The sequence below is a fragment of the Mustela erminea genome, chromosome 4 (assembly GCF_009829155.1).
Source record: "Mustela erminea isolate mMusErm1 chromosome 4, mMusErm1.Pri, whole genome shotgun sequence".
In the NCBI taxonomy this organism is placed as follows: domain Eukaryota; kingdom Metazoa; phylum Chordata; class Mammalia; order Carnivora; family Mustelidae; genus Mustela; species Mustela erminea.
The window spans coordinates 49,214,451-49,237,860 of NC_045617.1; the positions used below are offsets into that span (position 1 = coordinate 49,214,451).

The 23,410-nt window shown below is 39.4% G+C and overlaps 1 long non-coding RNA gene across 1 annotated transcript; it reads right to left on the minus strand.

Moving 5' to 3' along the window:
* Window positions 1-20,053: 20,053 nt before the first annotated feature.
* LOC116588304 lies at window positions 20,054-22,398 on the minus strand. The gene is made up of 3 exons (XR_004284881.1): window positions 22,208-22,398; window positions 21,394-21,520; window positions 20,054-20,654 (listed from the first exon to the last, which is right to left on the minus strand). It is a non-coding gene; the product is annotated as an uncharacterized LOC116588304 (long non-coding RNA).
* Between the last annotated feature and the right edge of the window lie 1,012 nt (window positions 22,399-23,410).

A 23,410-nucleotide genomic window follows, 5' to 3' on the forward strand; every position in this document is an offset into this window, starting at 1 on the left:
AGATATAAATTTTATGTATATAACAATAAGAATACAGAATCTTGTAATTTTAAATTAATAGTCCCTCACTTCCTCTCCCACCTCATTTCTGTTACAGAAGCAACACTTTTTGACTTTCTGTTTGATTTCTTCTGTGGTCTTTTATTTGTGTTTCTTTTTTCTTTTCTTTCTTTCTTTCTTTCTTTCTTTCTTTCTTTCTTTCTTTCTTTCGACTTATTTATTTGAGGGACGCCTGTAGCTCAGTCAGATAAGCCTCTGCCTTCAGTCAGGTCATAATTTCAGGCTCCTGGGATTGAGTCCACATCGGGCTTCCTGCTCAGTAGGGAGCCTGCTTCTCCCTCTACCTGCTGCTCCCCCTGCTTGTGCTCTCTCGCTCTCTGAGAAATAGATATATAAAATCTTAAAAAAAAAAAAAAGATTTATTTGAGAGAGAGAGAGAGAAAAAAACATGCACGAGCTGGGGAGAGGCTAAGGGGGAGAGAGAATCTTGAGCAGACTCCCACGAAGCACAGAGTCCAACCTAGGCTGGATCCCACTCACAACTCTGAGATCATGACCTGAGCTGAGACCAAGCCACCCAGACACCCCTTATTTGTGTTTCTGAAGTTCTCCTATCTTCTGGTGATCTAATATTTATATTTCTAAATAATAAATACGGTTTTCCAAAATTTGCCAACTAGAGGGGATTATATACCGAGTTCCGCTCACATAGATGAGGATTGAGCTCCGTTATATCACACCCACCTTGTTTAAGTCCAAATGATATACTTGTGCCTCTACTTCTCTTTACGTGAGCTGTAGAAAGTGTCTGTGATCTCACATTTTGTAAGATGTGAGTATAAATGCCCCTCCATTTCCTTTCTCTCGGTTCCTCCCCAGTTTGTATTCTGTGTCTGTATTTTTTGGCCTCTATTGTCAATGGTGATACTGTTTACATTCTGTTCTGTTATCGTAATTAGGTCTCCTACCAGCTGGCCGGTTAGCTCAGTTGGTTAGAGCGTGGTGCTAATAATTAGGTCTCCTATGTTTTGTCTTCAAGATTATTCTAAAAGTTGAAAAATCAATAAAATCCATTTGCATTATTTAGAGTATGTAAATTCAGTGGTCTTTAAAACCAAGTACTATGTCCTGATCACACTTCCTTTTCTATATAGCTTTGTGTTATTCTTAGACTTTCAGATTGCCTTTCTGTTTTCTTGAATTTCCTCTTTGTTTTCCAGTGTCTCAAGAGTACTACAAAATCTACAGAAGCTCTTTTGTCCCTAGCTATCTCACACCTTTTTATTTGCAGAATATGTTCTCCCTTGGCCTTTTATACAGCTCTCATTCTAGTAATTCCCTTCATGGTTCCCAGGGGTTTAAACTGCTGCTTCTTGCATCAATGTCTTCCCTTCCCTGGTTCAATCTCTCATTTTTCTGGACCATGTCCTTTCCTAAGACAAGTTATGTGGGTGGTATATTTTCTGAGTGCTTATATCTCTCAAATTGTCTATTCATGTGCTTAATAATTCAGCCAAGTACAGAATTCTAAGTTGAATATCAGTATTTTTTCCTCGGGAATTTGGGAAGAAAACACTCATTGTCTTCATGTGACTAATGTTGTTTAGGAAAAATCAAATGCCAGTTTGACTTTTGTTCCTTTGTTAGTGACATGTTTTCCCTTGTCTGAAAGCATTTCTTTACACTTTGGTTTCTGATATTCCACAGTAATTTGTCTTAGCGTGGTTATTTTTTTTTTTATGTATTCTGTTACACACCTAGAAGTCTCTTTTAATTTGACAAATACGTTTCTTTTCAGTAAATGAATATTCGCTACCATTTCTCCAATTTCTTCCCCTTTCATCTTTTTTCTGGTCTTTCTGAAAAACTATTATTTGGACTTTAGAGCACCTGAATTGATCCTCTGAAACCCTTATGTTTTAACTAATATATATTTTTTGCCTTTTATTTCTTCTTCATTCCTTAATTTTATATTCCCTTCTTTCTATTGTTTCATCAATCTAAGAACATTTAAAATTTCTAAGAACATTTATATTCTCTGATTATTTATTTTCCCCGCAGCATGTATTTTTGCTTTATAGGTGCAACACATTCTGGAATCTTTCTAACATTCTTAAAGCATTTTTCAAAATTATTCTTGTTCCCTGAGTTACTCATTTCCTCTCGGGTCAAATTTTCAGTGTATCTCTCTTGGTCTTACTATGTCAGAGCTGTATAATCTGTGCTGTCGTTCATATCTGAGCATGACCCCAGACCAAGGCTCATGTGGAGTTGTGTGCTCATGGCAGGGTGTGTTGTCTGGTAAGCTCTACTTCACTGTGAGTGGGCAAGGACAGGGCTGTCACCCCAGGGGGGCAGGTCTCATTGCCAGAATGAGGGTGACTGTAATTTAAAGTGCCAATACTTATCTAGCTGCCTTAGTTCTCACCATAACTTTTTTTTTTTTTTTTTTTTTTTTGGTCCAAGACAAGACCTTTGCTTTTTTCAGGGAGGGCATAAGAAGTAAAGGTTGGTGTGGTAGTGCTATAAATTTTTTGAATGAAAGTTCTAGAAAGGAATGGGTGTTTTCATTGTGCCGTACACAGGCTTTCCAAGCCTGTCTCTTCAACTCAAATTCTCATGCCCAATGTCCATTGGGGTGGCATTTTCCAGGCCTTATGAGGGAATGTTGGGTCCCTTCTTCACGATAGCCAACCCTGCACGTGACTCAGGAACAGCTTCCTCTATCTTACCTCGTGCATCAATAATTTAACTACATGCTTTCCATCTTCCAGAAAATTATCAAAATCTCTCTCCTGTGATGGCCCCTTCATATTCTCCCTGTTGTAGGCTTAGACATTTTATTACTCTTTTAATATTTTTATTTTTTTAAAAGATTTTATTTATTTATTTGACAGAGATCACAAGTAGGCAGAGAAGCAGGCAGAGAGAGAGAGAGAGGAGATAGCAGGCTCCCCGCCGAGCAGAGAGCCTGATGTGGGACTCTATCCTAGGATCCTGAGATCACGACCCGAGCTAAAGGCAGAGGCCCAACCCACTGAGCCACCCAGGTACCCTAATATCTTTTAAATAGAGCCTCAATATGGATAAATGGTAGGTAATAATTATAAAACAGGTACACAGGTTAAAAAAAATAGGTAGAATAAATAGGTGAGCTCACTCTGTTGTCTTGAGTCAGAGGGCTTTTTAATGTTTCTGAAGAAGAAAACATTCTTGAAGACATTCTAAGAGCAAATGGGGACTTCAAATCCAAGGTTTGTTACTGATGTAACCTTGAACGAGTTCTTTAATTTTTGGGGGGTCTGTTTGTTCATCTGTAAAGCAGAGATAACAATATCTAACTCAGATAATTAATATATAAGAACTAAATATAAAAATGTATGTAAAGTATTTAGTACAGTACGTTGCTCATAGAAATTGCTTCATGTGAATTCCTCACATTTTTCTTGGCATCTCCTTGAAAGTTCATTCATTCTCAGATCTGGAAGAATTGTTTTATTTTTATCTCTTAACTTACTTTGTGGCAGTAATGGGGAGAATTTAACCATTTTCAAGACTGTTATTCTTTCCACAGTTATAAAAGGAAAAAGACTACTACCCTAGGCTTTCTTTAATTGGAAGTAATCCTCAATCTGTTTTTCTATTTACCTCCAAAAAAGATTATTTCTCCCCTCAAAGAGACAAACTAGTCATTATTTATTTAAGATAATTTATGATTTTCTTCTTGTTTTCTATTTATAGCTTAAAACCTACTTCTCAAATGGCTTTGCTGTATTTAGAAAATTGCAGAGCCTTTCTTATGAATTGATTGTATTAAACCTTTTTAAGATAACATTAGACACTGTGTGTATTAACTGCTTAGTAAAGGATTCAGTGCATTGTTATTTGCATAGCATAGCTAGTTATTATGATTTATTATAAACCAGTTACAGTGATGCTCTGAATTTGGGGCCCCCTAGGAAAATGTTTATAATGAGATGCAAATAATAAAATCTCTAGTGCAGAGGGAGACCTTCCAATTAAAGAGTTATTGGGGTTTTAATTGTACCTCAGCTGTCCTGACATTGTTGATAGTGAATTAGTATACTATAATTTGAATTCAGGCAAAGAAAATCATTAAAGGAAATAGCATGATTTATTAATCAAATACAGAAGCATTTTGAAGTTTATTTAGTAGTGTAATAAACTTAAATTTCTATATTAGCTCTTATTGTTTTATATTGGGAATTAATTTGTGCTTGTTATAAGACAGTGCTGCAATAGCTATGGTTAGAATAACAGGAGAGATAATCAGATTATGGTCTCATGGTTGGGCACTGTGACAATAATAGAAATTAATGACTTTAAATCCAGAGGGGCCTGCCATGGATCCCTGGATTAAGAACCATTACTAATACCATGCCCGTCCCCGTATACATCTATAAGTCTCCTACAGTTTGAGTGCAAGTATAATTATGAATAAGGCTCCTATAAAATCCATAGGTAGGGTTTGTGTGGAGGTAAGTTTCCAAGTCCTTGGTAAATACCCGGAAGCAAACTGCTTGATCGTGTGGTAGAAATAGATTCTCTTTTGTAAGTAATCACCAAACCGTCTTCCAAAGAGGCTGTTCTATTTCATACTCCCACAGCCAAGAATGAGAGCTCCTCGCAGCATTTGGTGTTGTCAGGCCGGGCAAATAGGTGTGTAGTGGTATTTCCCTGTTGTTTTAGTTTGCAATTTCCTAATGACAGATGATGTGGATTATTTTTTGATATCCTTATTTTCTATCTGTACGTTTTCTTGGGGGAGGTGACTGTTCAGGTCTTTTGCCCATTTAAAAAAACCGGGTTGTTTATTTTCTTCTTGTGGAGTTTTGCTTTGTATATTTTGGACAACAGTTTTTTATCCGATGTGTCTTTTGCAATTTTTTTCTCTCAGTCTGTGACTTGTCTTCCTTCAGTCTTGATAAGTTCTATTTTTTTGGATTCAGTAAGGTATCATTTTTAAAGGGACAGGGTCTGGAACAAATATATTCCAAAATTGTGTCATTCTTGCTTAGTAGAGACAAGTTGTGATTTTATAAATATATTGTCATAATAACCGTAAACTATTACTAAGCAATACCACTTGCTTCTCTGAGTAAACAGTCACAGACATTTAACGTTTTATGTTCCTCATTTACTCATTTAGTTTTATGTAGATATTATTGATTGAATCATCATTTTTTTGTGTGTGTGCCATTAGTGTGTTATAGACTAGATAGGGAAAGGGGACAGAGGAATTCTTTTTTCCAATGAGAAATTGAGTCTACCTCATATTTCATTTCTGTATTAAAAATTCATGTTGGGGGCGCCTGGGTGGCTCAGTGGGTTAAGCCTCTGCCTTCGGCTCAGGTCATGATCTCAGGGTCCTGGGATCGAGCCCCACATCAGGCTCTCTGCTCGGCAGGGAGCCTGCTTCCTCCTCTCTCTCTGCCTGCCTCTCTGCCTACTTTTGATCTCTCTCTCTGTCAAATAAATAAATAAAATGTTAAAAAAAAATTCATGTTGGTTTTTCTACTTCTCTATCATAACTGAGTGGCCCTTTTTTTTTTCTCCCAAAGATTGTATTTATTTGTTTGACAGACAGAGATCACAAGTAGGCAGAGAGGCAGGCAGAGAGAGAGGAAGGGAAGCAGGCTCCCTGCTGAGCAGAAATCCCGAGGCAGGGCTCGATCCCAGGACCCTGGGATCATGACCTGAGCCAAAGGCAGCGGCTCAACCAACTGAGCCACCCAGGCACCCCATGAGTGGCTCTGGTTTTGATGAGGATTCATGAGATATTTGAAAAGCATTTAGCTTAGGGCTTGGCACATATGAAATGCTCAAAAAATAGTCAATTTTATCATACGGTTTCCGTAATATTGTTATCATAGTAATCCTTATGATTAGTGTCATATAATTATAAACCCAATTAATAACTATTTTGACTTATAACTTGTTTCATTTTGATTTATATTTATCAATATAACTATACGTGGGACAAACATAAATAAATATCAACATAAATCACCTTGGGGAGCAGTGCTCATCTGCTGTAATGTTCACAGCCCCATATGACCAGCTCAGTTCAGGAAAGGGATTGCCTTCAACATACCCTAGATTGGGAGCCTATTTAAGGCAGTAGCCTCAAGGATGACTAATAAGCATATCATATACAACTGGAGGGAAGTTTGATCTTTCTATTCATGGAAGAAGTCCCTAGTGGGACTTCTTACCATTGCAGGTGTACAATGTTAACTATTTTATAATAAGGGGAAAGGGGCAATAGTAACATGGGGAAGAGTATAAAAAGCAAAGCAGATATGCATGTCATTTAATATTTTTCTCATAGATTTGTTAAATATTTAGTATAAAGCAATATATTGTTTTAGTTTTTTGAAGTTTATTTATATATAACATTTTAATCTGGAAGTGTCACATATATGTGTGAGATATATATATATATATATATATATATATATATATATATATAAAGTGCTTCTTAAGATAACTAGGTGTGGCTATGGAATTCTATTACCACCTGAAATTAACCATCTTTCAAAGACTTAATTTTTAACATCTTCAGAGATTATTAAAATTACAACTTAAGGGATGCCTGGGTGGCTCAGTCAGTTAAGTGTCTGCCTTTGGCTCAGGTTGTGATCCCAGGGTCCTGGGATCAAGTCCCACATTGGGCTCCCTGCTCAGTGGGGAGACTGCATTCCTTCTGCCTGCTCTGCCTGCTGCTCTCTGTTTATGCTCTCTAACAAATAAATAAATACAATCTTTTAAACAAATTACAACTTAAAAAGGTTGTAAAGGTTGTTTAAAGGTTAAAATTGCAACAATTTATGCAAATTTTACCCTTTCATATTCAGATTTAAGTCAGAGATTTCCAAATTATAACCATAATTTATATAAGCATTTGGGGCAGAGACAACAATGTAATTCTGGAAACATTTCCTTGTCAAGAAGTAGTGTGGTTATGTCAGAACCTGTAATATATATATATAAAGAGAACTTCGACTATCATTTCTATGGTAATTTCACTTTATACACTAACATTATTGTTGCATATATTCATTTCACAAATACTTAACAAATTCATTCTTTTTTTAAACAAATTTTATGTACCAATTATTGTACTAGGCTGAGGCAGATAATAATATACATCCCACGCTTATGAAGAAGCCACTGTGGAAAAGATGGGCAAAGAAACAATTATATTATAAAACGTGCTAAGATAGAGGTCTGGACAAAAATGAGAGTTTTAACCACTTCAGGAAAGCTTGTTTCCAATTTGTGAAGAGCTTTTGGAAATAATATTTTCATACCTTAGACACGAAGAGATTTGCATTTAACATTTACGGTAGCCATTGAAGTCTCATATGTGACAGATAGAATGGAAGCTGTTGATGCAACATTAATGAAACACGCTACTTTTCTATAAATTAATTGAAGAATTCATTGACTGAAACTTGTTAATGGAAACATGAATCTGGGAAGACATTTAATTTTTAAGAATCACTTTATTTTGGCTATGTTAAAAAAAAATACAGTACAAATGAGAAAAATTTGACCAAGCTCTTTAGCCAGCCAGAATCTCAGAATCCTCTTTCCTGATCTGTACTGTCACCTTAAATAATTAGATTAGAGGTCATTACTACATGGGAAAGAGGTGAATAAAATCAGCTCAAAGAAGCAGGTAATTTGTCAGCTTGTTTCATACCTACTGGAAATAAGATTATGGTTTAATATAAGAACATGGTACAATTTAAAAAAGAACCTCTGGGGTATTAAGGAAGGCATGTATTGCATGGAGCACTGGGTGTGGTGCATAAACAATGAATTTTGGAACACTGAAAAAAATAAAATTAAATTAAAAAAATAAAAAAGAACCTCTAAAACCAGTACAGTGGATTTTTACTATTAGTTACAAATTTCTAGAGTTAATGTTGCAGAAATAAGGATTGTTAATATGGTGCTGGAAATGCACTCTATTTTAATCCATTCCTTTAATATGTAGTTGTGGAAAATGGCCAAGTGCTAACATATTGCTAGAAGAGTATACGTAATAAGTGCTTGTGAATGTTAAGAAAAATTTTAAACATGTTAAAATAAGAGTTAGTCGAGACCAAGTTGATCCAGGTCATTTTGTAATTATTAATTTATGCAATAGTAACTAACCAGGTGTTTATTATCCATAAAGGATGATGACAGAGTTTGCCTTGCTAAGCAAGTTTGGATTCATTGTTACTAGTTTAAGTTGGTACTATGGGAATGTTCTCTGGGCATGCTGATATTACACAATCCACCAAACATCTGTATCAGTAGTTTCCCAGTTATTCTTGAGTTGTGTTTCAAAAATGTATTAATTATTCATTTGTTTGGCACTCCAGCTAAAAGGGTCATATGTAGTTATCAAACCTCAGGCTTACCCACAGGGATTACTGAATTCAGAGTTAATCTGGAATAAAAAGTTGTACTTGAAACTTAACCATCAAGTAACTCAACAGTATTTATCTAGGAAACAGCTTTCAGAGCTCTAACTTGAGGTGCCCATTCCATCGCTGACATCCCCACCACACTGAAAGCAAGAATCCTGGAGCCACACAGCATTTCTGACAGCTCTATCCCACCCAGTTATAAGCCTCTTATCAGATGGTGAGTTCTCTGAGGGCTGAGCAATATCTTATTTGTCTTTGAATAGATGTGTCAGGCCTTAGGGTTTGGCAAAAGCAGGTGTGTCAAAGTACCCGCTGTGATTAGTCTTAACAGTGGCTAAAGTCATTAATATAGAATTGACCTCAGGACTAAACTGATAACTTGGACTACATCCATGAACAAAAAGAAGATGGGTATCCCAACTGATAACTTGGACTACATCCATGAACAAAAAGAAGATGGGTATCCCATTTTTAGAAGCTTCGGAAATAAAGTCAACATTCCCTGAAACATAATCAATAGTAAGCATCACCATTAATACTTCTATTGATTGAATACTTGCTATGGCCCTTTCAACACTGCTTCTCAAGTCTGTCTACCCCAGAAATTTCAAATTATTCCCATAACTTGTTAAAATTTTATTTTATAAATATCCTCAATTAAATACAAATTTCTTTCAGATCAATAAATATTTATTGTGCATCTCCTTGGTATAAGATGTTGTCCTAGGGAATAGGTATGTTCAACCAATGAGACTCAAAACTACTGATTTAGCTAGGAGTATTGACTTCAAATAATTTTTATCCCCTTTTTTCTACTGGTTCCAAATTTAAGATGTTGATATTTTGTTTGTGATGCATCTTTTCCATTGATTTTGATTTATAAAAATATTGCGTTATAATATTATCTGGATTATTGATTTTTTTATATTCTCTTAAACTTTATGCCTAAAGCAAAGACCTCATTTGCTTTATTCCAGTCTTGTCCCTGCCTATTCCAATTCCTGCAACAATCCTTGTTCAACCCATTTATACTGATCAGTTTTGGAATGTATCCCTTGAACTACTTTTAAGTTTTCTGAGCTTCAGATGAGGGAAGATATTTCAGAAACAAAAAACCGAATAAATTGGAGTTTGTGTTTTCAGCTATTGGAAATGAGAGTAGAAGGATGCAGCCTGTACGTTGTTACATACTGACATGCCATGAGACGTAGCTCCGTGGGATAGGGGACGGGGTACTAACAGCAGGGCTCCTGTCCTGGACTCACCTTTTAGAGTCCATGAGCCACTGAGCATGTCGCAGATCCTCTGCTGGTCTGTTTCCTTGCCTCCCGAAATGAAGGTAATACAAACTGCTTTGCCTATTCCCCAGAATGGCTATACAGATCTAAGGAGATCAGCTGTGTAAAAGGCTTTTTAAATTGTAAAAGTAAGAAGGAGCTTTGCAAACTCTAAAGTACGTATTGAGGAGGTCAGCTGGGGACAGTGTAGAGAAGAACCAGAATCACAGAATTTTGGCCAGAATCCATGCCAGCCCTCTCATCCTGCCGGTGAGGAAAGTGAGGGCTAGGGGAGCTTGTGCCTCTCAGCCACCTCAGACGGATAAACAACGCAGAGGTGGAGCTAGACACGGGCCTCCTGAGAGGACACCACGTCCTGGACTCTTTCTCTTAATTATGATCTCAAAGCATCAGACTCAGGATAGAAGCAGCACAGGTCCTTCTAGAAAAGGAGCGGCAGATTCATGTCCTTGGAGGAAATTAAGTGGTGCATAAGGAGAGAGGGACGAGATGGGAAATGGAGAGGACCAGTTTCTGAGGTGTGGAACATTTTTGACTGGGACGAGCAAAACTGGCATTTCCAGGCTCCTATCGCGAGGTGTGGCCACCCGGGCAAACCACAGTGAGTTATAGTTACCAGGTTTTTCAGTTCTGGTTGGTTTTGCCTCTGGTGCACAGACACAAGCTTAACAAAGAGGCAAGGATGAAAACAGGAAAACCATGATGTAAGAGTTAGTCATTTATGTTTGCAAATAAACTGTCTTTGAAAAGACATTTCCATCAAAATGCTATGGCTCTTATATAATAGCAATCTACCTTTGAACCTAAAGAAAAGCATCTGGAAAAAAATTTTTTTGGTAATAAAATTTCTCCTCATGAAATTCAAAATTTTGCTAAGCTCCACCCAATTCTTCATTGCTGCACCTGACTCATCAACCTAATCCTTAGCTTTTACCTTGTACAACATGTGCTCTCACGACATAGAGGGTGAGATAGTTTTTATTGTCCTTAGTCTCAAATGGAAAAAAAAAAATTATGAAAGGTAAGAGCAAGAGAATCTAAATTTGGTTTAATTATCATGACACACAGCACACAAATAACTGGCTCAAAAATTTAAGGTAAATGGCATCCTGACTCTATTGTGAGCAATGATCTTGAGGGGAACAAAATTATCTGTATCTTCTCCAAGTCATTTCTAAAATCTTATTGTTCCTTGAAAGTATTTACAACATGCTGAAAAGTGCTCAAACTGTTTTTTTGGTTAGTGTAAACACTTAATGTTTCTGCTGGACTCCGCCCAAAAGGCAAATTCTGGTGACCTGTTTGAAATAATTATGCTAAGCCTCCAGCAAAATTACTACATCCCATGAGCAACGCCAAGTTTCCTAAAGCCTGGCTACTCCTTGTGAAAAGATTAGGAATCCTACGTGGATTGTTTTGTCACAGATTAGCAGCAACTACTCTTCATTCCCGGGAAGGGTGGGTCTGTCCCCTTTGAAGGGAAGTGTTAGTTAGGATCTATCCCCCTGCGCCGAGTGGTTCACCGTCTCTCCAAACTTTAAAAGAGATGTGTGCTTCTTCTTCAGTCTTATGATGGGTATTTTTTAAGGTGATAATATTGCAGGAAATGCACATGAGAAACTGTAGTATCTGCGTTCTAGGCAAGTGAATCCACATGGTTGCGGTGGTCCCATACAGCATATGGATAGAGGACCCCCAGTGTAACAGATGGCCGCCTACTCTTCCTGAGAACTGGGACTCTGATGCAAGAAAATTGCTGCTCCTTGGAAAAAATACTTAAGCCACAGTGCAATGCTGTTGATGATAGTAATCTTTAGACGCCAGAGTGAGAAGAAGGAAAGGTGCAACTGAGAGATAATCTCCCAAGATTCTTTTTGTTGCCTGCTTATCCAGCCCAATGCTGGGCTTAAATTTGGTTTAAAACAATTGTTTAGCTTCTCTATTCGTATGGAATAGGAAGTATAAAGTGTTATCTCTTAGGAAAAATATGTAATCACCCCTCCTCCTCGGCCTCCCCACCTCTCCCTTCGCTGTCCCTTACACTTAACACTCAAACCCCACACAACCTGTTGCTTATCTGAAGAGAACGTTGGCTCAGTAAAGGAAACCCAGCCTGGGTAGGTACTCGACAAAGCAGGACTCCAAAGCGAGGTTCTAAAGTTTAGAGCAGTGGTTCTCAAACGTCAGCATGTGCAAGAATGATCTGGAGAGATAGTTGAGTCCATGTTGGGCTCTACCTCCAGAGTCAGTCAGTAGGTCTGGGCGAGGTCTGTGAATTTGCATTTTTGACAAGTTTCCTGACCATGTTGATGTTTCCAGTCAGTATAACTCACTTTAAGTAGTAGGTGGTTGGAAAGTCACCCCCATGGCCAGGGAACTTTCCTAGAGCATATACAGATTTGGCCATTTTTCATTTTGTCGTTTTCCCTGGCCATCCTTCCACGATTTACCTCTCTAATCTTTTAGAGGGAATCAGGTCTGACTGAGAGGATCAAATATCCAGAAGGGGGTGCGATGTTGCTACTGAGGATGGAAATCAAAAGGAGGAAAAAGGTCAGTAGGCCGGATTGAGTTTGATCAGGTATTTTGTATAAAAGAATTAGAGGAAAGCTGATTTAATTATTATGGCTTTCTAATGTTTAATGTCATAAAATGTAGATCCCTCTTGCTATAAAAAAATATATCGGCTCCTCTTTGCTCATTTAGCATGTAATCTCACAAATTTCAGTACTCAGTGTTTTTCATTATATCCGTTGTTCCAAACAAGGTTCAATTATAGTGGCAATCTCTATTTCGATCCCAATTTATTTGAGTAACTTTAGATCTATGTGAATGTTTTTCTATTATTATTAAATATTTTGTTAATTTCTGACTATAATCAGAGAATGTAGTATGAACAACTTGCATTGGTGTTTTTTGTAAAATTGTAATGTTGTTTCAAAATGATGTATTTTCTCTAGTGTATAAAATTGTGTATTTATTAACTATACTATTCAAAATTTACAGATCCTTATCACTTTCTACCTCCTAAGATCCTATTTAGTGTTTATAGTTGTTGAATCCTGTTTTATCTCCTACTGGTGTTGCTACCTCTTCCTTTCTTTTTTCCATCTTGGTTTTTCTTTACGCATCCTATAATGTTTAAGCATTGTATTTATTTTAAGAATGTCTTAAAGACATGACAGTTACTTAGATTTGATATTCTGATCTAATTTGAAAGACTTTTGTTTATTTTTTATTTATTTAAAGATTTTATGTATTTATTTGAGAGAGAGAGCAAGCAAGGAAGAGAGCATGAGCAGGGGGAGGGCAAGGGGTAAATTTAGGAGAATGTCAGTTGACACCGAAACAATATTGAATCATCTGATCCACATTCTATACCTCTCCACACTCAGTCATTAAATGTTTTTAAGTTCAAGCACCAAACTTTTCTGATTTCAGATTGGTTTTTTTTGAAGACTGTTCACCTTAATTTCATAGACACAATTTTATTTCAAATTCATGTACTAAAATTGTCTTTTCTTTTTCCCCCCAATAAATCTACCTAGGAGAAAGGCATTTCAGGGCCTCTGGGTGGCTCCGTCAGTTAAGTGTCTGACTCTTGATCTCAGCTCAGATCATGATCTCAAGGTTGTGGGATCGAGCCCCATGACAGGTTCCACACTCAGCACAGAGTCTGCTTGTCCCTCTCCCTCTGCTCCTCCCACTGCTCATGTTCTCTCTGTCAATCTCTCATATATAAATAAACATATAAATAAATAAATAAAATCTTTTAAAAAGGCATTTCAACTTTATTCAAAGGCATTCTCTTCTTTAATAAAGCTAGCAGTTTTTCTCTACTTTCTCATTCAGAGAAAAAGGCCAACTGCGATGGTTTTCTGCTGTTTATAGCCACATGCTCTAGGAGAGGAAGGGGGGAGGCTCTTCCTTGGTGTTGGATTCCTGGGTGTTGGATTCTTGTTTGTTGTGGTCATCTGCTCCAGAAGGAGGCCTAACACATCAGATTTTTGGTTTTCTCACTGCCTGCCCTTATACCCTTCAGTCTGAAACAAAAATATCTGTGATTGGAATCACATGGTATCCTGTGCCTCTCTTGCACTAATCCAGTGTGTGTGTGGGAGAGTGGGTGGAGGTATAGACAAAACGAAGTTGATAGCGTTGATGGGGTTCAAGATGGGTCCTGGTCCCTGGGAGTTCATTATACTTTTCTCTCTACCTTTGCATGTTCAAAATTTTCTGTACTCTAAAGTTTAAAAAGAATTATCCTGTGTTAGAAACAACAAAAAGAGTTAGGTGTCGGCTTTCCTCCTATTAGTGAGCTTGTTTTCTGTTCATGTTCTAACCATGTGTGCACGAAGAGGGAACTTCCTTCTGCATGGACTACATCACCACCTCCTAGACATCAGGATTTTGGATTTATTGTCCTGAGGCTCTTCCTAAAATGAGTGAAAGTGAATTCTCATCTTGCTTGACCTCCCAGAGCATTTGATATCAGTGACTACCCACTTTCTCCTTTCTTTCCTATTAAATTACAAAAACACTGATTTCTCCCATCAGCCTCTCTGATTCCCTCTGTTTTTGCTGGTTGTAGTTCCTGTCTTAGACCTTGGTCTCCTTCTTTTTCCTTACACACCTTTCATTGTTGGTCTTCCTAATTCTGTTATTTCAACTGTCATTTTATTTATTCCCTTGCTATCTTGCCCTACTCTGGCCATCTGACATGGAATCTACTTGATTAGATTTGCAGAGTATTAAACTGTTCATTTGTTTTCAAAACAATTCAAAAGCTTCTACCATGTACCAGACACATAGTTGAACATAGATGATAAAGAGCTGAGGAAGACATTATTTTTGAAGAAGATGTATTTTCTCAAAACAGTCACAATAATATGCTAAAGACTCCCCAGTTTATTTCTTAAGCTCTGATCACTTTTCTAAGACAAGATAGATGAAATCGCCAACTGGGTGGTTTGTTAGCTTCAAAACTAGCCCATCAAAAGAAGAGTGTCGGGGTGCCTGGGTGGCTCAGTGGGTTAAGCCTCTACCTTCGGCTCAGGTCATGATCTCAGGGTCGTGGGCTCGAGTCCCGCATCGGGCTCTCTGCTCAGCAGGGAGCCTGCTTCCTCCTCTCTCTCTGCCTGCCTCTCTGCCTGCTTGTGATCTCTCTCTGTCAACTAAATAAATAAAATCTTAAAAAAAAAAAAAAAAAGAAGAGTGCCACTCTGCCCCTCTGCGATTCCACTTGTTTTTTCCCAACATTTCTGTTGATGACCTCAGCATGCCAGCTCTGACTTATCTTCCTTCTTTTCTCCACCTTCCCGGGGTTCATTCCTACTCATCTCCAACACGAACCCTAAGTTTTTGTCAATGGCTATGTCCTAAACATACCTCAACCTCCTCCCAGCCATCTAGTATCAAAAGTCTTCTTACTCTTAAGAAATGCTTCCTGGCATTTATCCTGGTAAAAGTTAGGATGCACACTGTACCAATATTAACTTTTATTTGGTACCTTCCATTTCTCCCTTACAAGAACTTTCATAATGATTCTACTATCTTTGGCTATCTGAGGAGGATGTGTTATCATTTCATTTGATATGTGGACACATCAAGTAACTTGCTCAAGATGACACTACAGGTAAGGGTTAAGGCCAGAAAAATAATTGGCCTGTTCCCCGAGTATACATCTTTTTCATTGCTTGATGATCGTGTGGTCAATTTGCTCCAGCTTCTTTTAGCCGCATTTCCCAAAGGATGTTTCTTGAGATGTTAATTGGTGCTATTAAAAAAAAAAAATTCTCGGGGTGCCTGGGTGGCTCAGTGGGTTAAGCCTCTGCCTTCGGCTCAGGTCATGATCTCAGGGTCCTGGGATCGAGCCCCACATCAGGATCTCTGCACAGCGGGGAGTCTGCTTCTTCATCTCTCTCTCTCTCTCTCTCTGCCTGCCCCTCTGCCTGCTTGTGATCCCTCTCTGTCAAATAAATGAATAAAATCTTGTAAAAAAAATTTCTCTACAGATATGAATATGGCTTCTGAAGATGATAGAAAGTTTAAATATTTTGTTGCTGCTAGAATGTGGATCGTGAATATGCTACTATGCACTGTGACTATGCAAGGCACAAAATATGTGATATTTCATTTTCCAAAGGTTTTTGGCTGGAGAACAATTGCTTCACACCTTCTCTCAGGACCTATTTTCTCCAGAATGAGTCTGAGGATATGCCATGCTGGAGAGAGGGAACTCTAGATCACAGCTCTAGTTCTTACTCTCTTAATTTCACTTGCCAGGAGAAATCTTCACTTGAGCATTCCCCTGGCTGACTCCTCAGCCACAGGCTGGTTATGGAATGAGTCACACATCATATTCAGCCTTTGCTGAAATCTTTTCTTAAGCTTAGCCCAGCTGATGGCTCAAGGAGACCCCTGCCTTCTGGCAGAAAACCAGCTGGGTTTGTGTACACATACCAGGGAAAATTATATTATTAAGTGATAAGAGCTTGCACTTTTTGAACACTTGCTAAATGTAAGGCACTGGTGCAAATACTTTTATAAGAACTGTCTCTTCGAATCCTCATACTCACCCTGGAGGACAAGGTAACAATGGGATCTCTGTTTTAGAAATGGGAATCCGAAGGCTCAGAGGTACCCTTCTGTCCTTGAACATGCAGGTGGCTGTGACGAGCGTCCGTCTCATACTCAGGTCTGATACAACCCATGCTCTCAACCCATACTTGTACATTCTGACTCATTACCAAAATACTCAAAGGTAGGTGAATCTGATTCAATGAATAGAAGAATCCAGCAGAAGAGACTAGTGTCTGGGTCCACTGGACGGTGTTTCTGGCTGATGCCCAGCTCCTCGCACAGGGTCTAGCATGTAGGAGAGGCTTAAGGACGCTTTCGTGAAGAGAGATTGAACTGATGGTGAAGAGCCTTTGAGGGAAGTCTAGAAACAATGGAGCAAACTTGAAGAAAAGCATCAATTAAAGAACACAGTCTCTTCACTGCAAGCATGGGAAGAAACATCCCATCAGTCCTTGGAATTTCCAGAATGATTTTGGGAGCTATTTGGTTTACCGAGCTGTAATTTCCCTGTTGGCTTATGGAGTTAAAGAACCAGTCGCCTTGACAGGCTTGTCATCAGTCGCTCTCTGTTGTCGTGCTCTTAGTACACACGAGCTGCAGATGCATGAATCAGGCGAACTTACACAATCTCGAGTGTCCTGAAGGAGAAGTGCCTGTTAGTCATGTGTTAACTACTTGCCTGCCTGACCAGTAGATTTCATCTTAGGCATCTGAGCAGGTGACAAATCAGTAATAGAGACAGAGGTTTTATAAAGAGAAAAATAGAAATAATATATAGAAATCATTTTTAGGTAACTTATTCAATTATAAGAGAGACAAATTATTAACATTATGATACCATCTTCAAAGGGAAGTGCGTAGGTGTAATTAGATGAGTTTCTTGCACCGAGATAAGATAATGGTAATGAAATGTATGGACTGTGGGTGATGACTAAAGAAGGAAATAGTAATTATCTAGGAGTATGAATAGTGCAAATAGCCATGGAGGGACAGAACTGAGGGGCCCAAGAATTAAGTTATCGGAAAAAGCCAAAAAGAGGGAACGAGGGAACATTTAGTTAAAAGACTTAAAACTATTCATTTTTGGTTTAATGGTAAGCTTAGCTGGGTGACTCTGCAATTCAACAAAGTGGGTTTCGAAAATTACTTCAAGTTGAGGTTTTAACAGCTTCCTCCTGTCCTTTCAAGGAAATTTGGACTTCTCATAACTGATGATAGTCAAAGAGCGTGCTGCACACACCATTCGCGGCCACGTGCCCATCAGCCTAAGTGTGCACGGTGATACCGTCTGTCATGAGAACATTTTGGAATCTGATTCATTTTGACTGCTTGACTTTATTTTACCCGCACTCTTTACGAACAAGATTTGAGGAGGTGTGATACACACTTAGGTTAGTGAAACCAAGCAACTCTTCATCGTAGTCACAGCTCCTAGTGTCGTAAGCACTTTAAAAAGTACGTGTTCAAGGAATAAACAGAGGATCAAAACATCTAAAAGAAAGTCTGGCTAAAACAGTCATGAATATATTTTATTTCCCAAATTGTTCTTTTTGTGATTAGCTGCTCCTTGGAAGGTCTGCACGTTCTACCCCACGTAACTTTTTATAATCTAATATCAAGTGGAATTACTAAGTTTAAGGAGCTTACATCTCTCCTGAGGTTGTACGACAAATTGTCACATGCCGGGGAAATGACATAGAAAACACTGTGAGAAACTTCCACCTAGCATAGCAGTTTTGCCCTCTTGAAGTACACCAGGTCAATCATGATGTGCCTCAACTTCTCCTTTCCTAAAATAATTATATATATATATATATATATATATATATAAATTAAAATCTCCTAGAAAGTTCTCTTAAGAACGTAGCCTCAGCGGTTGATTTACAGATTTAGAGAAGGAACGAACATTAGAACACATCAGATCCTCTGAGTTTCAAATCTACCATGCTTCCTATCAATGCAGATTCCTGGGCCCCTCTTTAGAACTACTAGATCGGAATACTCAGGAGGCACAGCCTGCAAATTTAAAAACTAAGAATCATTTCCGAAACCACAGTACTGTCCTTTGTTATCTAAAGAACCTTAGGTCTAGAGGGATTAGCTGATGAGACCCAGGTGGCAGAGCAGAATTCCAGCAGAAGAATGACAGGGCCATTGTCTGCCTCCCACTCACGGCTCCACCCTCCCTTCACGGTTTCCCTTGCTGCTTGCTTTTTGACTTTCAGCGTACATTCTCCAATTGTTTGATCCTTCTTCTTAGCATACACATGGCCTCCTCACGTATACTCAAGTACCATTCTGGTAAGTTGCAGAGATCAGGCAGAAGTGGGTTTGTACCTTGGCACCCTCTACATGACCCTGGCCGAGTTACTTCCCTCCTTTAACCTGCCATTTCCACATCGGTAGAGGTGTGGACAGTAATGACAACCTCAATGTGTTAGTCTGTATTAAGGACTGAATGTTTGTGGCCCACCCCTCCCCCCAATATTTAAATCCTAACCCCCATAGGATGGAATTTGATGATAGGGCCTTTGGGAAGTAGTTAGGTTTATATTAGGTTATGAGAACAGACATCCCCCATGATGGGACTGGTGTCCTTATAAAGGGAGGAAGAGAATAGAGCTCTTTTTCTCTCCACGTGAGGGCATGAGAAGAAGGCAGCCATCTTCAAGTCAGAAAAAAACTGTGACCGAGAATCCAACCGCGCTGACACTCTCAGACTTCCAGTTTCTTTCACTGTGAGAAAAGAAGTCTCCTGTTTAAGCCACCAGTCTATGATGTTTTTGCTGCAGCAGCCCATGCTGACTACCATGCCATGAAGACCACATGAGGTAATAAGAGATAGTGCCTGCCACATATTAGATGCTCAGTAATTATTATGTTCTTCCTTATGAGTAATTTTTTAAAAGGGTGAGTACCAGATGTCTCAATTTCCTGTGCAAATACCTGCCACCCAGTCTGTGAGATGACAGATCAGGACTAAGATGGGTACTAGGACATGGAGGTCCAGTGTATCTGTGAAACAAGGCTTCCAGAGACAATCTGGTTAAAAGATGCAACTTCTGGGAGATTTGTCTTGAAAATGCAAAGCAAAATGATTGCTTTTGCTTAAATTCTGTGTTCTTTGGGTGGCTTGAAGGAGACTGATGCAGACTAAAGGCTTCCCTTACCCCGGCTCCTAATCACTCATTAGTATGGCTACTGATGGCAGCGGGGCTCCTAACACCAAAGTTCTGTCACTAAGTTCTCTACCTGCCGTGCCTTCATTCCTCTAATGCTGCTCCATGACAGGTAAACTTTGGTGTGGAGACAGTTGTGATACGGTTTCTTTTATTCATTCATTCATCCGTTCAGCAAGGAAGCAACATGGAACATCTCTGTGAAGGAACTGTCCTTCCAGGAACTCGAAGTGCAATCTAGGAGTCCCCTCTGGATTCTAGAACCCATGCTCGGGCTCCATTCCATGAACCTAGACGTGACCCGTGTGTTTTACCTGCCCTTTAAGTTGTGTCCTGTAAAGCCATCTCAGACTTATGGATCCCTCAGTGCTGGTCCTGACTCCAGCCATCAGTCTACTAGGCTAAGAGTGGAAGTGCAATTCTAAGACCCAATTCCACAGTCGTTGTTGAGGATAAGCATCTCAGCCAAGACCTCCTCTCTTCATGAAGTAATCATTACATGAGGATAAGAATAGATCTCTTCTTTATTTTCAATTCAACTGCCTGGTGTATCTCAACATCACTTCGTTTAAACATATTTACTGGGTGCCAGGCACATACAGAAGAGAGCTGAATGTCTTGCTTATTAGCTCTTCCCAGACCTTGCTGTCTAAATGAATACGGACAGATCATCTGGGGTCAAGTGGGGAGAAGGGCTTAAATTTCTCTCCAGCGTGGAATGACACCAGCTATCAGCCAGTCATTAGTGATGGAGTGCAACCCCGGCTTAGACATGAACCACTGGCTTAGGTTGTTAGAGATTTTTAACTGAAACAAAAATGCCATTTCTGTTAATGTGAACTTTCCTGTGCAAAGACCTGGGGTGGGAGTGGGGAGTGGAATAAATCTAGGTTTAGCCGGCTTTGAACTACTCAGGCTCCTTCCCCAATGTTTCGAGAACACCCCTGAGGGTGTGAGGTGCTGCGTCCTCTCCCAGGCCCAGTGTCCTCTCCAGGAGGCCGCCCACGCTCCTCGGCGACTGTGATGTCGCTGGCGGCCGCTAGAGGGAGATGAGCGCCTGAGACAGCGGTGAACATGAGGCGGGCCTGTGGTGACCTCGGCCGCCTTCCTCATCTCTTAGTAGCTGCTCTGGGTGGATTTAGAACGTCCTGGAAAACAAAGCGTGAAAGCAGTGAAATCAAAGGAAATGCTGGACTCCAGTTCAATTGAATTTAAATTTCAGATAAACAACTAATATCAGATCTTAAATGATCTTAATCAAGATGTAACTGGGTGCCCTGTACTCTTCTTCCTAAATCTTGGCAACTCTAATTAAAGAACAAAGGGAGGGGCGCCTGGGTGGCTCAGTGGGTTGAGCCCCTGCCTTTGGCTCAGGTCATGGTCTCTGGGTCCTGAGATCGAGCCCTGCATGGGGGGAGGGGGGGTGTCTCTGCTCAGCGGGAAGCCTGCTTCCCCTCTGCCTACTTATGATCTCTGTCTGTCAGATAAAGTTAAAAAAAAAAAAAAAAAAGAACAAAGGGATTCTGGGTAGAAGACAAAGTCCTTCTAAGGGGTGGGGGAAAAGAATTTTTCCTACCAGCCTGTTACTTGAATCTGGAACAAAATTTTGTATCCTTCAGACTGGAAAAGATTGGTCTTTTCACAGATACTGAGGAGCAGTGATGTGGCCTGTGGCCTGTGGCCTGTGGCCTTGGCTAAGAGAGGCCTGAGGAGCGGCCCTCTATTCCAAACACCTCCTAAATGTGCCACTGAAGTCCTTTCTACATTCAGGAATTTCTCTTAAAGAGGTAAGTATTCCTTTGAGGGAAAGTCTTAGCTCAGGCTGAAATAACAAAATACCACAGAGTGGGAGGCTTAAACAGAAGTCACACACACACTCATACTCACAGTTCAGGATGCTGGAAGTCCAAGAGCAGGTTGGCAGAATGGTTGGGTTCTTGGACCTTCTCCCTGATTTGCAGAAGGCCACCTTCTCGCTGTGGCCTCACATGGCAGAGGGAACACGCTCTGTTCTCTACATGTCCTTGTCAAGGAGCAAGTCACATAACTCGGGGTGTATTCTCATGATCTCATCTAAACCTGATTAGCCTTCCAAAGGCCTCACCTCCAAATATCGTCATCACAGTGGGGTTGGGGCTTCATCGTACAGATTTTGGGAAGACACAAATATTTGGTTCAGTGCAGACAAGAAGAACAGAATCTCTGTCAATGAAAACTTACTGAAAGACTGCTTGGCTACTTGTTGGAAATTAGTACCAGACCAGAAAAAGAAATGAAACCAAAGCTTGGGTTGAGAGGCAGTAGGCAAGGAAGGGACCAAGGCATCAAGAAAAACAGGATCCCGGAAGAGGGGGATTGAGTTGCAGTTGCTATGTTTCTAGTTAACAATTTTGTTCAGGGCTGGAGCCCTTTTTAGAGAACGCATTTGAAGTCTGAAGAGTTGGCTCATATCCAGTTAAAAAATGACTTCCTGGCACCTGGAACGTGTGACCGTGATTGCTATTCATGGCAATAATAGTATTCTCGGACTGAATAAACTCAGTCAATCGCAAGGAGCATTTTTATTTCTCCTGAGAGTTGGAACAGAGTTCTAATGTCCTTCGTGTCCAATAAAGCTGAAGGCTGTGCTCACCATCAGGCCATACATTTCTCTAAGCTTTTTATCTTGCTTGTTTCTCCCATTCAGAGTAGACAAAGATACAAGGAATACTGAGAAGGTTCTTAGAACAAATATCTTATAAGACTCAGAAAAGGAAGCATTCTTCTTTTAGATCCGTTTTCTCCAAGGTCGATATCAAGCAGAGGGTTCCTAATGACTAGGAGAGGCTGCTTTTGTATCCGAGAGGACACTTAAATTACCGACCTTGAGGACACAGCAGTCTCCTGCGGGCCTGGTTTAAAAAAAAAAATTTTTTTTTAAGCCGATGACATTAATATCAAATTAAAGCAGCAGGGGGCACAATTTCTTCACAATGTGTTAGGCTTTGTTTTTTTTGATTAGAAAGAAAAACAGGGAAACTGTTTCCTTGGACCGTTTTGAATCAGTGTTACCCATTATATCTGATCATCCAAATATCGAAATGTCATGCACATACTCGTTTCCCACAGAAAAAGCCAACCCAACCCATCCAAAAGGGGTTGAGAAATAAACTGACAGTGCCCAGCTAATTGTAACATTTCTGCATTAGTAATTCTCTATTTTTAAAAAATAAACAATCATAAGGTAGGCGTGATCGGGACGTTAAATTCACGCACTATAGCTGAACCCGTTGCCTGTAGGTATTTAAAGTTTCTCCTAGAAATCCCTAGCCTGATGGTGACCCTTGTTTTCTCGGCAACTAGAAAATGAGTGGGAAGATTTCATCTACTGATTTCATCCAGAATTGCAGCAGTTACTTCCAGGGACTGTGTTTTGCAGATGTCTTGCACATCTTGAAACAGTTTGTACATTCCTAATACCTCAAAATCAGATCTGTGATGTTTCTGATTTGCTAGAAAGGAATACAATCAATGCACTTTTCTTGTAGTGTCCCCATTTGTGTGACATGGAATGATCTGGCAATGCCAGATCCTGTCCGCTCCTGCGTTCCTCCTGGCTCTGACTCAGTGTTATCTTGGACTTCTTGCTTTATTTCTCTTGGTATTTTTATTATCTTTGAAAAGAGAAGCAGATCATAGCTATCACATAGGAATATTGGAAACATTCTGGAAATCTTTTCGCTAAATAGATACTAGAGTTCTTCCACATTATTTTTATTAAATGCAATATTAATAATAGCCAGAACTTACTCTGTTTTAGGCTCCATTCCTTTGCATCTATCAGCTCATCAAAATCTTTTTCAGAGAGGTTAAGAAACTTGCCCCAATTCACTGATGTAGTAAGAAGTGAGGCAGAGGTACAGAG